The sequence below is a fragment of the Polypterus senegalus genome, chromosome 11 (assembly GCF_016835505.1).
Source record: "Polypterus senegalus isolate Bchr_013 chromosome 11, ASM1683550v1, whole genome shotgun sequence".
NCBI lineage: Eukaryota > Metazoa > Chordata > Cladistia > Polypteriformes > Polypteridae > Polypterus > Polypterus senegalus.
Window position 1 is genome coordinate 28,918,186 of NC_053164.1, and position 16,819 is coordinate 28,935,004.

The following is a 16,819-nucleotide window of genomic DNA, read 5'->3' on the forward strand; positions in this document are numbered from 1 at the left end:
GTGGCCTCCACCTGTTAAACAATTCCTGTTTTGGGGGTCATCTCATTGTTGCCCCTCTAGTGCATCTGTTGTTAATTTCATTAACACCACAGCAGTTGAAACTGATTAACAACCCCCTCATGTATGTATATGTATGTATGTATGTGTATATATGTATATGTATGTATGTGTATATATATGTATATGTGTATATATATATATATATATATATATATATATATATATATATATATATATATATATATATATATATACTGCTCAAAAGAATTAAAGGAACACTTTTTAATCAGAGTATAGCATAAAGTCAATGAAACTTATGGGATATTAATCTGGTCAGTTAAGTAGCAGAGGGAGTTGTTAATCAGTTTCAGCTGCTGTGGTGTTAATGAAATTAACAACAGATGCACTAGAGGGGCAACAATGAGATGACCCCCAAAACAGGAATGGTTTAACAGGTGGAGGCCACTGACATTTTTCCCTCCTCATCTTTTCTGACTGTTTCTTCACTAGTTTTGCATTTGGCTACAATCAGTGTCACTACTGGTAGCATGAGGCGATACCTGGACCCTACAGAGGTTGCACAGGTAGTCCAACTTCTCTAGGATGGCACATCAATACGTGTAATTGCCAGAAGGTTTGCTGTGTCTCCCTGCACAGTCTCAAGGGTATGGAGGAGATTCTAGGAGACAAGCAGTTACTCTAGGAGAGCTGGAGATGGCCATAGAAGGTCCATAACCCATCAGCAGGACCAGTATCTGCTCTTTTGGGCAAGGAAGAACATGATGAGCACTGCCAGAGCCCTACAAAATGACCTCCAGCAGGCCCTTCAGTTAGATTTATTTCAGTCTTGTGATTTCTTAATCTCTGTTTGCTTATACTGAAAAGATTCAGTTCCTTCAATATTTATTCATAGATGGTGCATCTCTGTCATGGAATCAGCCTGACCACTCTTCTCTAGAGTTTGTATAGTGCTGCTAATTGTTTTGGAATACAGAGACCAAAACCACATGCAGTGCTTGAGATGTGACGTCACCAGTGAATTACATAGCTTAAACATATCCTCTCTTGACTTGAACTCCCTATGTTGCTGCATTCATCCATCCATCCATCCATAATAAAGATTGTATATGTTCAGTTTTGGTGTTTCCAGCTGTAATTGAGTGTGGATCATTATTGAGCAGTGGGTTGATTTTTACCTAAATGTCTTTTCTAAAAGTCATAGACTTTCCATTTTCTGTGACTCTCACTATTGTCTCATTACAAATGTTTTATTACATAAATTTAATTTCATTTACCCATTTCTGTTTGCTTTTTCACCATGTTTTAAATAAGTGCTATTATATTAATCTGTTCCTGATTGGTTGTAATGATCATCATATTGATTTAGGTATTCATTAGGATGGATCTGTCGAAAGTCTACACACAGGACAGGCACATGAGATGTTGCAGTTGCCTCAGGTAGCACTTAAGTGAAGGGAGCATTTTCATACATGGCTTTTTTTTTACATTATAAAATAATAATATAAAAAAGAAAGTTAAGTATGAACCATAAGAGTTGCATATATATCAAGAACCTAATTTATATTTCAGAACTACAATTAGCACTGCTTTACCACACTTCTTGCATCAGACTACACACAGCATGTGTGTATCTCAAAGCTACACATCAATAACTGTTACTGCTGTTTATGTTCCAGATTTTTTTTATATATTGTGCTGTATTTACAGTATATTGTTTCTCATTTTATCAAATTTTCTTAATTTCTGGAATATTATTAAGATGTCAGTTGCAGATGCAATTTGTTAAATGTCTCTTCAGTTTGTATAATGCATGTTTAGTTGGGGGCGGCACGGTGGCGCAGTGGTAGCGCTGCTGCCTCGCAGTTAGGAGACCCGGGTTCGCTTCCCGGGTCCTCCCTGCGTGGAGTTTGCATGTCCTCCCTGTGTCTGCGTGGGTTTCCTCCGGGCGCTCCGGTTTCCTCCCACAATCCAAAGATATGCAGGTTAGGTGGATTGGCGATTCTAAATTGGCCCTAGTGTGTGCTTGGTGTGTGGGTGTGTTTGTGTGTGTCCTGCGGTGGGTTGGCACCCTGCCCAGGATTGGTTCCTGCCTTGTGCCCTGTGTTGGCTGGGATTGGCTCCAGCAGACCCCCGTGACCCTGTGTTCGGATTCAGCGGGTTAGAAAATGGATGGATGGATGGAGTTGTTTAGTTGGAAAGGGCAAGCACATTTAAGCGTGAAGGTTTAAAAACTGCCAAGGTATTTAGAGAAGGATGCAGGATAAATGAAACAGATGATTTTTGTTTTGCATTTAGTTTAAGAATTGAAGTGCTAAAGAATATATACATTTGTATTAGTTTTTAATGCCCATTTTGTGTGTTAAATTGTTTTTAAGATAATCCTTCATTTCTTTCCAGAAATAATGTTGTTTATTTTTATTTTCCTGTTGTTTCAAGGATGTACTGAATTCTGTATCACAATAAACATTGCATATGAATTAAGCATATTGACTCATGCTTAGTAAGGATATGTATTGGGGGTGGGGTGGACAAGTGGCAAAAATGTGACTTATTTCTGGTGACATTATTTAAGGCGCTGGCCCTGTCTACACACCGTCTCAAATTCCCAGTTTTTTTGGCTTGGTCTAGTAGCCTCAGTTCAATGCCTACTAAACTGTTTTATTATAACACACAACTCCCAAATAAAAGTACAGTTTGGAAATTTTCAAAACATCAATTTAAAAAGCAATTAAATTGTGGTTTAATCCCCACCTAGTCATCCACAATGTGCATCCAAAAATAGTTGAATTAGAAAGAGCAAGACAGAAAAGCAGCTTTCTAGTTTAGCTTAAAAAAAACAATTACACATTTAGTCTTGTTAAAGGAGGAGCGCTGACAGCTGTGAGTTCGTGGTCCACCCCATGTTGAAATACATTTTCTTCAAAGGTTGAACCTGTTTGTAGAGGACAGCAAGTTTTATTCCATGATCTTTCTGGTTTTTTCATTCAGTTTCTCAAGAGTCGTGCTTGCACTACCAGTTCTTTATGCCCACACTGGAAATGGTGTTGAAATCTGATTCAATGTCTGTGATATTTACTGTACATTAACTGGTCAAGATGTACCATGTGTATCCACATACACATTCAACGTACATGGATTGTATGCATTGTGCATGTGTTGTGGTCCAGGTATGGCAAAGACATGGATGTCTGTGTGTTTTTCTTTTTCCAGAGCTGATACTCTTCAGTTTCCTATGTTTTTAGAAGCAGAGCTCATTTTCTAAATATGGTAAGTTAGCGCAGAATTATGGTGGCATTGTATACCTTTGAATTTTCTGCTTTTATTTCCTCCACCTGCATTCAGAGAATGATTTAGATACACAATACGGATGAAGGGTGCTGGGAATTGTATTTCTAGAGACTTTGTTGATTCCCTGTGGCTGGAAATTTTTAAATAAGATTTAACATTTGGATGTCTGTGAAATTGTATATCGCTACATCTCTTTTTCTCCATTCATTGTGTATGCAATGCAATCAAGCCACAATATTGTAGCATACAGTAGCTTGTCTTGATTTAATTAGGCATCCAATGATACTCTCTGTGGTTTTCTTTTTAACACCTTCCCACAAAGATTGTTTTACTGTGTAAAGCAAATGGCTACTGTATTTTTATTTATATATTTTTTTATACATAAATGCCTGTAAATACTTGCATTCAGCAATGGGTGTTGCTTGCTTGGTCATCTTTTTTGCAATGATAACCAGATTCAGTATTGGTTGTCCCTACACCTTCCACCTTTTAAAGGTGGTCTTCACTGGTCTTCAAGCTGCATTTAGGTCCTTTAATAATGTTTTCTAGACTTTCTATACAGTAAATTTATCTAGGGCTCTTTTAAAAGCTAATTGTTGACCATAGTTAAGACTTCCTCTTGGTCTCCTTCGTTCAGTCATGTACTTCAATTTGAAGAACCAGTACTCAGTATAATTACACAAGGGTAGAAAAGTTTACTCATGCGCTGTCTGTGAGGAGTTTGGACATTTTTCCAGGTATTCCTGTCTACTCCCAAATTCCAAGGCATGCATGTTAGGCTGAGGAGCAATTATCCATCTGCCTTGTTTGACAGTGTTGGGGGTGTGAGTGGGGGGGCTTGTTGTAGTATATAATGTTGTGACCACTTGGGGAAACCATAATAAAAAATAGATTAAACCAATAATTAGTATCCCACTGTGATTTATGCTTTATTGAGTTATGCAAAAATATTTAATTTTTGCTATATTTTCATATTTACACTTGGCTTTAGCTAACATTTACACATAAGATACTATATGTGCTGCAGAACATGACATTTTAAAATGAGAGCATCTAGAAATAGATGGGCAACAAGATTACAGTACCAGAATATATGATTACAGTGTGAAAGAGGGGTGTGTATGGATTTGTATCACACTTGGGGCAAATGATGCAAATAATGTTTGAATAACATGACTAAAGAAGGCAGCTATCATACACTTGTGCTGTTTGTTTGTCTTCATGAGTTAACAGCTGAGTTCTGTCTTATTGGAAATTATCAAGCCATCCACCCAATGGGACCTTTTCTGTGAACATGAGACCCACTGCAGAAGCAGTTCTAAGCACCAGACAAGAAACTTCCATATTCCTGCTGTTCTGGGGACTATTTGTTAATGCAGTGCCTTCACATTTATTAGTTTTAACAAGTTAAATAAGCATTCAAAGCCAGGCTAAATGATTCTTTCCCCTAATGTTTGAGAGCTTTGGTCTATGCTAGCCCTTTAGATGTATGGAAAGGTGGTTGTTTTTGGACTAGTAAAAGATTTTACACCAGTGGTGTCAAACTCCACTCTGTAGGGCTCATTTGCCTTTAGTTTTTTATTCCAGCTACTTTTTGCTGCTAATGATGCAGACTTTTCATGAATTAATTTTAATTGATTTGGTTTTTTTTTCTTAACCAGCCACCAAAAAATAATAAGATGTACAGTGAGAAATAGATGACCTGCTAACTTGGGATCTCAAACCCAGTTCCTGGATAAATTACATTTATGCTCCCACTGATTTCTTAATTAGAAGCCAGTTCTTACCTGTTAATGAATATGTAATTTAATTCTATAGCTACTTAGTAATGTGCTATTTAGCCACACCAGACATTTCCATAAATATTGAATTGTCTCTGAGAGCATTAACAAAATGTTTTTTGCATTAGAGCAGATTGATATTTCTCTGACCATTGTGTTATTTTTATTGAAACTGGTATTTTATGATGAACACACATGAAAATGGGATCAAGTTACCGGGACATCTCTTAACATATAACTATGGATTCTAAATCACAAAAAAAGTCAACTAAAATGAAAGGAAAAGCAGTCTGTTCCGTTATCAGCAGTAATTGGTTACTAATGAAGAAAGTGGCTGGAATGAAAAGCTTTAGCCACTGCAGTGCTCTGTGACTTAAGATCGGCACCACTTCTTTAGACAGAAAAAACTACTTTTCAGAGAGCATAAATAAGCTGTAAAACTGATTCTTAAATAGTCATGTAGAAACTAGACATCCTGGCTTCTTTATTCAACAAACGATTAGCTGGTCCTACAACTTGTCTTGAGCTCGGTCCCACTGGCCTGTCCTTTTATTCCCTTCAGCTGTGTCTGGACCAGTCTACCAGGAAGAGTTCTTGACTTAGTCAGGACAGGTCAGGTTGGGAAGCATGCACTGGTACAGCACATTGCTGCACCCACCACACAATGAAACGGCTCACGATCCAGTCCCACCCTCTAGAAATGAGCATCTATCTGCCACAGCCAGGTGTTATGTGAATATCCCTGTGGCCTGGTTCAGCCACTGGGGTCCTCAACTATGAGGATGCTGTGAGCTGGATCACCATCAGGGAATCGTGACACATGGTCATAGTGCCATAACTGACACTCCCTCACAATGCAGGTAATGTGCCTCATTCAGGACTCTGTGAGCAACCACTCATTCATCAAAAAGTCAATCCAGCTGTACTCAAGGATTCTCTGAAGAGACACAATACCAAAGGAGTCCAGTCTTCATCTCAGGTCACTGGACAGCATCCATGTCTCGTAACCATATAGCAAAACAGAAAGCACCAGGACGTGGACCTTTATGCTTTTGCAAAGATATCGGGAGCACGACACACTCCTTTCCAGTGACCTCATGATCCCCTGTGCTTTCCAAATCCGTCTACTGACTTAATAGGAAAAGTCACGAGAGACATGAATGTCGCTGCTGAAGTAGGTAAACCTCTCGATGAGGTTAACATTCTGACTGCAGACAGACACACTGCTGATAGCTGTGCAAAAGAGCAGCCATCTTTAATGGGATGTTATCTTGTATTGTTCCTCATTAGGAATAACCGAAAGGTCCCCACACACCCTTCACCCATCTGCTATCATCCAAGGCTATGCCAAATTTTGAAGGCTTCTAGTTTCCCTTAATGAGCACATCAAGCCCGCTGAGTTTCCAAGGATCCTGCAAGGAGAAGAGGAGAAGCCCTAAGGCCTCCATCCCTTTTTAATGATATTCCCTTGCCAAAGGGGCAAGTAAAGCAAATTTTGATGGTGGCCAATCCAAGATTGGTTCTTGTGACATACGCAGTACTGGTTTAGTGTGATAAGGAAAAGGGAACATTGTATTTGAAAAATGTCTGGGAGATTTGCAATTGAAACTATTTAAAGATGTATTATTTTTTGTTAGTTATATAAGATCTAATATACAGCTAATTTATTATTAAGGTATAAAGATCTAATTTGCACTTGATTTATTATTAGTGTATGTGTTGATTAATAAAAAAATTTACATTTTAACAGTCTCACAGATCCAGTATGCTGGGTTTGAAAATCACTGCTGGTTGTGGTCCAAGTGAAGTTTGCATGTTCCTTCTGTGTCTGTGTGGGTTTTCTTCTGGGTATTCATGATTTTGCTCCCCCATACCCGAGGACATGCAGGCTCAAATGGCTGGCAATTCTAAATCATCACAATGTAGGGGGTGTACATGTGTTTGAGGCCTGTGATGGGCTAGTGCCCCTGTCCAGGGCTGTATTCATAATGATGCCAAAATATGCTCCAGAAACCTGTGACCCTGAATTGGATTAGGTGGACCTGATTTGTGATATTAACTATGTCCGTTATAAAACATGATGAGTTTAATTTTGAATGAATATGAGATATTTTACAGGTAGATATATAGGGAATTTACAGATAAAACACAGGGATGTATGTTGAAACTGACATTATATGAAAAGTACACTTATATAATGGTATTCGTTGCTTATTATCTATGTTTTCTTTTTAACATTGTAATATTGGAATGCTAATGCCATCATCTTGTGGTGTTTGCTTTTTGTTTTGAAAACTGCCTATTATAAAATGCACATTATATTAATATTTAAATAAGCAATAACCTGTGAATCACACATACATATTGCAATTTTTTCATCTGTCAATTTCCTGAATTGGCAATTTGCAGTACATGGACATATAGAGCTGGAGGTTCCTACAACAGGAACAACTGTATGGCAGGAACTGAAGTGACAAACTTGCACTTTACAGTCCTGAATCTTACTGCCACATTGGATGTTCCATCATTCAGTTGTTTATTTTATAGCACAATTGAACATTTTTATTACAAAAGAAACAAAATGTATGCTCAGAGTGGAGATCATATTTTAACCCATCGCCCAATGCTTTAGATGACGCTAGCTGCAATGATGAGTAAAAATAATAAGGAAACATTTTGCCAAGAAAATGCCATCCACTGTAGCACTTCTCATATTCAATAATCATTTTCAAAATGACATATAATTCTTAAACCTGCTTGACCAGTTCAGGGTCATGAGGGCTGGAGCCTATCCTAGCAGCCAAGATGATTACACCCCCTGGACTGGCCACTAGTCTATTGGTGGACCTACTCTCACTCCCACCCATTTAACATGTCTCTGGGGATGTGGGAAGAAAATCAGACCATCCAGAGGAAAACTCTCGATGATATGGAGAGAATGTTCAAACTTCACCCAGACAGACAATGGCTGGGTTCAGGATTCAAGTCCCAAGATGCAGAATCTGTGAGGTGGTAGCGCCAATAAATAGACACCATGTCTAAAATAATGTCAACTTAAGATTTGAAGAAGCCAGTGTTACATGATCAATTAGGTATCTGTGTAAGGAGGAATAAAAGTATTTGTGTGACATTGTGATGGACTAGTGTCTCAAACATGGCCTGCTCTTGTCTTGTACCCAATGCTATCATGATTGACTCTGCCCAAAACCCTGAATTGTATTAAATGGCTTTGGCACTCGTGTATAACATTTACTTTTCACCATTCTCCATCTGTGTCCTCATTGTCCATTCTTGTAAATCTTACACCACTTTATTTAATTCGGTATTTTTTTGTATAGTGTACTTTACTGAGTACAGGCAAGCGGTTCTATAGGTTTTCAGGTAAAGAACAAATTACATAATCTTCTTCTTCTTCTTTCGGCTGCTCCCGTTAGGGGTTGCCACTGCGGATCATCTTCTTCCATATCTTTCTTTCTTCTTCTTTGGCTAACAGTAGCCCAATTTCCTTCAGCACCCTGTTGGCTAATAGTACTGGTGGTGGTCGTTGTTAACCTGGGGCTCGAGTTTACCACATTGTAAAAGAATAAAGTTTTGAATTGGTCAATGTAAATGAATCCTAAATTTATATGTCTGTTAATATTATCTTTACGATCTGACCAGTTGACAACATAGGAGAGAAAAACAAAAACTAGCCAGAAGCATCCCTGGAGAAAATATAACCCTGAGGGGTTTACGATCAGTTATAATCCAAAGTCACACAAAGCCATGGTTTTAAAGACCTAGACCAACTGACTGCCCACTCCCTCCTGGACATTCCACAGCACTGTATACCTTTGTGTTGTGCAGTCTAATAAGAAGACAGAATATCTTCTTCATGTTCGGTATGTTATGTGAAGATGATTGCTAACAAACTGGTGGCAATGCTGACTCAATGATTTTGTTTATACAGGGGTGGCACTTTATTTGTCCCCAGAGCCAAGTTTAGCTTTTACCTGAAGCTCAATAAATGAATATCATTTTAATAAACAACAAAGACCTCTCAAATACACACCAGGATAACTAAAAAGAAAGAGAAACTTCTAACTTGGCTAAAAATATAAAAACAGCAGTGGCAGTCACAGTGAGGCACTATTAAGATGTATTTCCATTGGACTGAAGCAGACCCAGTAGTGTTTCTTCCCACACTTCTGGTGAATTATTAATTGGCTGAAACTACTAAATGGTATTGTGTGACAGAGAGATGATGTGCAGCATTGTTTATAATGACACTCAGTTTTGCTTTAATTCTCTCTTTTGCTACTACCTCCAGGATGTCAGGAGTGCATCCAATAACTGATCCTGCCCGTTTAATTAGTTTTTTGATTTAGTAGGCCTCTCTTAAAAGTGATATCGCTGGCCCAGCACACCACAGCATAGAGACTTGTTTTACAACTTGTAAACAATGTCACTATCAACTTCAAAGGAGTGCAGTCTTTTAAGAAAACATAGTTTGTATCTGCCTTCCTTTGGTTTACTATATTAGTCCAGCCTGTCATTGATGTGGACCCCCAAGTACTTGTAGCAGTGCATGATCTCCACATCCACTCCCCAAGTAGACATTGGAAGTTCCTTGGCTTTACTAATATTCAATTGTAGACAATTCTGTTTGCACCAAGGAATACAGTCCTCCATCTTGATTCCTGTAATCTTGTCTTATCCCTCTCACATTTTGAATCTCGACCTAGGAACTGTCATTGTTCTCAATGTACTTGACGTGGTTATACCCAACAATTGAGCCATCTGCGATTGTGATGGAATGGCATGAAGTCCCTCACGCATCTCAATAAGAAACAGTGCGTTCAAAGAATGAATTAATAATTTTTAGTGAACCTCAAGTGAAATTTCAGACGTGGTCCATGTTGGACAGGTAGGCAACTGCAGACCATAGAAATATTCTCACCATGTTTATATCTAAAACACAAATTGATCAAGAAGGGTAACCAAAAAGAAGTGCACAAATGTACAGTAGTCATAGGAAGCAATTACATTTTGCAGAACACAAGGAGACTCATGAATGAGGTTAGTACAGAGTTTAATCTTAAATATTGTGTGTTGCTACAAATGATTATTAGGTGAACAATGAGCTAGCGAGCTGTACAAAGCCGTTACCAAGTAACATGGGACACTAAAAGCTGAAACACAGCTAGCTGGCATGACAGCATCAGCCTCATTTATTACCTTTGTATATGTGAACACTTTTATCATTTCTTCTCGTAATTTGTCTAAGGTGAAAACATTCCATCCTGTCTTTTCCTCCTGTCGTAGCCTTTAAAGCCTGTAATCATATTGTATGTAAAACTAGACATTTAATTTCAGTTATTTATTGTCATCTGAATATTTTAACCAACATCTATTGAGTATCTTAATCCTTTACATAAATGAAAAAGTCCAGCAGCACTTTACTCTGCTATAAATAAAAGCTCTTGTTCCTTCTTCATAATACTCACTTTTAATTTAAATAGGATTCCCCCCATCTAAACCATTAACCCATTCTGAAAGTCACTATCTAGTATGAATGATTAAGCAGTTTTGATCTTTATAATGCATCCCTTTTTTTCAACCCTACATTTCCTTACACTTTTACGGTTGCCAGAAATATACGGCAAAAGAAACTGATACCTTTTTGTCAAGGTATTATTTAATTGATTTAAAAAATATCAGCCAAGCCATTATCCTTCTATATAAAAGCGGTCGGGATTGTCCTTCCGTCCCGTGAGTGCTACGCAGGCGCAGAGTTTCACACATTCCCTGTCCATTTTGCAATGCACGATGGGATTTGTAGTTTCGTTTTTCCAGGTAAAAGATGATTTTCTACTCCAGACTGTGCGATATTTTCTTCTTCTTTCTTACCATATAAAAGCGGTCGGGATTGTCCTTCTGTCCCGTGAGTGGAAAGCGTTAGCGGTATTCCGCTTATCACAGACTTACTACTTGCAGCTTGCGGTACGAAGCGACATGATGTGAGCAGAGTTCTGGTGCTCCCATTGTTCCCTTGCTTTAGTGTGCGATGCGCTGGAAAAATAGACAAAATTATGTCTCTGGAAATAATTAATGTTGATGGAGTACAAATGCCTCACTGCGTAGTAAATATCAGGGGGGGTTCAAAAGGGCGACCTCAATATAGAAAAAAAGCTTCAATTTCATCACAAAAATAACAGAAACTACGAGTATTATTATTATGCAATATAACCAAATTAATGAGTTTGTATAAAATATCAAGTTGATCTACATATTGAATTGCCTTAAGAAGTGGTCAACTTAAAAGTCGGTCGCCTTAAAAGGGGGTGAGCCTAGTTAGTATTTATAATGGCTGTTACTGCTTGAAATTACTGATTTATTTTTTCCTTCATTGTCTTAACGGTCATGCCCCATAGCTTATCCTTAATTAGTCTTGTTTAAATGCTAATTGGTTATTAGAGAAACCTTTGTAATTGCATTTGCACCACCACTGACATCTGTTATTGTTCTCACTTGTGTTAAGACAAATTAAGGATAAGGTAAGGGAGTTGGCCATTTGGATGAGCTGAGTCTAACTGCAGCCTGCAATGCCTATGATAGGCCAGGTAATGCCCACAACGTCAGTCACAAAACACCCTTTGAGTCTGATAACCCTCACACAACCCTAATCTCATCCAGCATGCAATATGTGTTTCTTGACTGTAGACGATGGGAGCATGTCATGATGTTGGGCTGTTACGTGACCGACTTGAAAGATACTCCAGTCAGCAATTACACTCTGTTGATTTGGACATTAAAGTCAGAGCTGTTAAAAATTGGACTTTGACATAATATGTGAATAATGTATTTAAAAGTCAGTCATTTCAAGCATTAATAGCGTTTAGCGACATTAAAAATGCCTTGACTGTATTTTAATTCAATTTAGTCGTATCTTGATTTAAAAAGGTATCAGTTTCTAACAAAAACATGAACATTTCTGGATATGTCCAACCTTTTGGCTTGTAGTGTGCAAATTAGGGAAGGTTGACAGAAAATGGCGATGCACCCCAAGAATGCGAAAAAATGCTGTTTGGGCTGATATTTGGACCCCAGCTCCTCAGGCAGCATCACCTGCATACTAATCACTGTGCCATCATATCCATGAAATTATTCATGATAGGTGGAAGCCACTGGTCTGTAATTTGACGGCTTGGAATAAACTTCTGTGCAGTCCATGCCAGCAATACGACATTCGAATGATAAACTTTCTAGAATCAGTCTTGTAAACAAATCAGGAATTCGCGATGATCTATTAAATCTTTTTCCGTTACATTTGTACGCAGCTTCTTTTTAGGATGAGAGCTGAGTGGAGGGCAGGAGTTTGTCCCATTCAGAGGTGAGATTGGTGGGCGTGTCGTGTGTTGAAGGTCCATTCCGTTAAAAAGAGGATGTCCACTGCCTCCGCCCTCCGCTTCCCAAAAAAAAAAAGCATCTCCTACATGTCGGGGCTTGTTAAGCCCTCGGAGGGCGTGGCCACAGCAAGCTCCGACCCCGGCAGTAGTGAAAGCAGCAGATCTCAACAAAACAAAACGAATCGAGGGCGCCGACAGGCGAGACGCGTGTGTGCTGCGCAGCCCAAAGAAAAAAAAAAAACAGCTAGCGACTCTGGCCACTGTGGGAACTTTTGTTTCCTTTCTTCTAAATAAACAGAAGCGTAACACTCCGATAGCGTGTCTTCAGCAATTGGAGGAAGTGAAGTTTGTACATTCGGAGGTGCGTGCAGTGAAGTGTGCGGTGGAATTAAATTGTCTGTGTAATTTTAACCAGGAAACGGGCAGAGGATTTTCGTTGTGATAACCGAAGAGGCAGAAACTAAAGGAAATCAGCTCCTCTCTGTGTCACACAATTCAGCATGTAAGTGTATCGTCTTTTTGTCGCACTTGTGAATATTGTTTGTTGTTCGCGTGCATTGTCACTGCGGTGTCACGTCAGTGTGGATGTTGCATGTTCTTCCACGTTAATGTCTCTTCTCATAACGAACAAATTGGTGACACGAAATTGATGGCTGTACCTCGTATTTGTCTGACGTCCCATCTGACGGCTCATCCTGAATTTAGCGCATCGCAGTCAGTTCTCAACTAATAAAGCCATTTTGCTTGTTTTTTTGTGTGTGTGTAGGGCGCCGTATTCTCAAAAAAGTGTTTTTCAGAGTTATAGATGGTGCTGGTCTTTTAAAACATCAGTGACTTACAAACTAAAAAGACTAACGTTTTAGGGAAGTGTTTGTAACCCTCTGTTTACTCGATTAGACTTTTTGATTTTTCTAACGATATGTATTCAGTTCGATGACGTGGTGCCAACTGGTTACTCGAACTCGCATCTCAAACAAATTGACACACGCAGAGTCATTTAAGTGAGCTGGTGTCCTTTCTCGAGTTCTACAGTTGCCGAAAATGGGCTTCTGGTCTCCGTATTGACCAAAGCAAAACAGCGGGTCCATAAGCTGGGTTACTAGTAGCGTGCTTGTCTGGCCAAACCACTACCGTCATAATAAACACTGTCAAGAGCGGGCGCATGGGTTTGTTTTGGCACGCACTGTTGTCAAGAGATCTAATCCGCAATACCTCGCCAATAAGCTTGGCTGTAAATGGTAGTGCTAAGCAGTAGATGTAAACCACAAGACATAATGACGTTTGAATTCGAATGGTTTTATACATAATCTAGATACAAACTGGAGTTTATGACAGAAAGTCGGTCCTATTCCCGTTGCAACCACCCATCTCTTTCAATTTTCTGAAATCGATTTTTTTTGGTAGACAGTCGCGGGTAGCAATAGCCCAACCCGGGAGCAACACGATCAAAGCAGGATTCGAGCATTAACGGAAAGTCAGGGCGCACATGACCAATCCGTCTAACAGCAGATTATTGTAAATGATCTTAGCGTTCAGTTATAACACGCCTGACCGCTGGACACATTTTTCGAATCGCTGTGATCGCAACTGCATGCTTGTAGTTTTCTGCGCCGGACCAGCACCCAGCTGACTGTAAGTTCTGCCAGCGTCGTTACTGCCGGGATAGGCGCAGACTCTTTAACCGTAAGCAACGCAGCAGCAGTAGGAGAAGGAATGGTAGAACTGGACTTAACGTGCCGGATATTTTTAACATGCCTCTGAACCTTTTGTCTTTGGTGCGGACCTTTTGTACATAAGATGGGTCATATGCAGAGTTAAACGCTCGTATGTGTGTTAATAAGAAACTGTGTCAAAGATCACTCCAGGAGACTGTTGTCAAGTTAAGCGATCTGTCGGCGCCGCTGATTGGCTGGAGACTCTGGGTTTGGTCTGGACAACATCGCGCCTATTTGTCGTTTATAAATAGCATCTTCCAATCTTGCTGAAAGAATACATTTCTTATTTTCTTCTTTTTATCAGCTGTCTTAGCTTTACGTAAATGCAAATACGTAACACTTTCCATTCAACTGTGTACGTAAGGCTACTAATTGTCTGATTGCAACATGGAAAAAACACCACTGTAAGGTACTGGGGAAGGGGGTGCAAGTCAGCGTCTCTTTCTTATTTATGATTATTTCTTCAATGATTTTTTTCTCTGTTTTTTTTTTTCCATTTTATCTTTACTCTGGGCACTTATTGAATATGCAGTACTGCACTCCTTTGATACCTCAATGGCGAGCCGACGAGCTGCCTTGAAAGGGCTTGTGTATTTGTACAACGTGCGTCAGTGTGCGAGGATCAAAACAAATCACTTGATCTATTGATACAGTTTACAGCGCGTGTTTGGTCTTTTTTCTATTCTAATGTTACCGATATTCTAATTTGCTGGGTGTGATAGCGCGAAGAAGGTGGTTGGGTTCAAATTGATTGTGGGATGTTTTGTTCTTGAGCTTGTGAGATGCATTTAGCAGAGCGTGTTCTGCCGCTCTCGACGCTGCTCAGGTGTCGCTGAGAGATTTTTGCCACGTTGCTTGTGCGCATCTCTGTGTCCAAAGTGACACTGAGCGGTCCTTTCAGTCCCGTGGGCTTAGCGTGCAGCCCTGATGTAATGCAAAAACAGCTGAGATTTTGTTTATAAACACACGCACATGCGGGCACGCACTACTGCCATCTACCGACAGCTGTCGACACTGTTTGCGGCGCTCTCTGAGAAATCATGAAACACGCTTACTACAGAGCTGATAGTGTCGTCTGGTCATAAGAGGTAGCAGAAGTAATGTCCGAGGACATCGATGAAGATATGCGTATTTAATATGACCGTCTTAATATATGTGTGTAGTTGATGGCTTTTTATAAGCAATTTTTTATCTGACCATTTTTATCCACCTTCGATGGCAAAAAAAATATAAGCTAATAAAGCATTTTCGTCTTCTGCCTCCCATATTTCAGTGGTAATTTTTAAGTCTGCAAGAAGGTTGACCCATTTACCCATTACAGTCCAAAGAAATGACTGTTGGGAGGATTGGTGGTGCTCTGGAAGAAGGGATGGGGAGACCTGCAGAGTGCACTTACCCTATGGTCTGTGTGTAGACAGTGGCGTAGCCCGGGGGTATGGTCCGGCGGGGGTTGGACATCTGTCCCCGGCGCAGCATCCAGGGGGCGCCAAATTGATGTTACGAAATTTTAGAATGAAATGTGTTCCATTCTCAAATGCACTAAAAAGTAAATAAACAGTCCATCACTCCATCAGTATGAGGATATCCTTTTCAAATATCCTTTTGTTTTTTTTGTCTCTTTCTGATTTCAAAGCACGTATTAGTTCTCTATACCCAACAGACAGTAATTTATTCCCTCCACTACTCTAACATGCTTAACTCCCACCCAGAAACGTTTTTGACTTTATTAAACAGGTCGCGCGACTAACATGAGGCATTAGTGTATCATTGTCTAAGTTGTTGCAAACGCCATTTCTGTGTGTCAAGTGATTTGTGTTTATGTGTTTGATAGAAAATTGATTGGGCTTTGGTGAAGTATTCTAGTAGATGGCTACAAAAGTCTAGACGTTTCCCCATCATATTTTCGTATGAATAAATTGTAAGTAATGCAGTTTTTATAAATATATAATTATTTTAGTTTATAATTTGCTATATACTTTCTTTAAAATGATTTTTAAATGCGGAAAACGATTTTTTTCCTACAAAAACTAATGACGGATTTAGATTTTAAAGAACACGAGGCGGCTTTATCATTTTCGGAGACTTATGTGAAATTTTTTTCTTAAAATACCATTATTTTAAATACATTTTTAAAAAATGTTCTTTCCCTTCATCATTGCATTTTGGTAAACAGGAGGGGCGCAAAATCTTCAGTTGTCCCCGGGTCACTGAAAACCCTAGCTACGCATGTGTGTAGACCCTAATGTCCCAGTGTAGTGACCGGGACACTGTGCTTAAAAATGATGCCATCCTTCAGATGAGATGTAAAATTTAGGTTCTGACTGTCTGTTGTTGTTAAAAACTGGGCATCCTATGAAAAGTGTTGGGTATATCCTGATGTCCTGACCTTGTACGTTCTGGACTCTTAATCATCTCCTGTCTCTGACTGGCTAACCATTGGCTAACCTTTCACCTCTTCTACCATCTAATATGTGGTGGGCATACTGGTGCAAAAAAGGCACCCATTGAATCACCCAGGTGTTTGCTGCAGGTTTGTGATGGTTGAAATGTCACCCTATTGACTAGAAAAGCACTATGAATGTAAGTATTAGCTGTTCCACTGTAGGTAGGAACAGAGGTGACTCTT

The 16,819-nt window shown here is 39.4% G+C and overlaps 1 protein-coding gene across 1 annotated transcript in view; it reads left to right on the forward strand.

The window, feature by feature from the left end:
• The window catches only part of bbc3 (BCL2 binding component 3), a 58,789-nt gene that overhangs the window by 24,412 nt on the left and 17,558 nt on the right, over positions 1-16,819 (forward strand). The window lies entirely within an intron of this gene.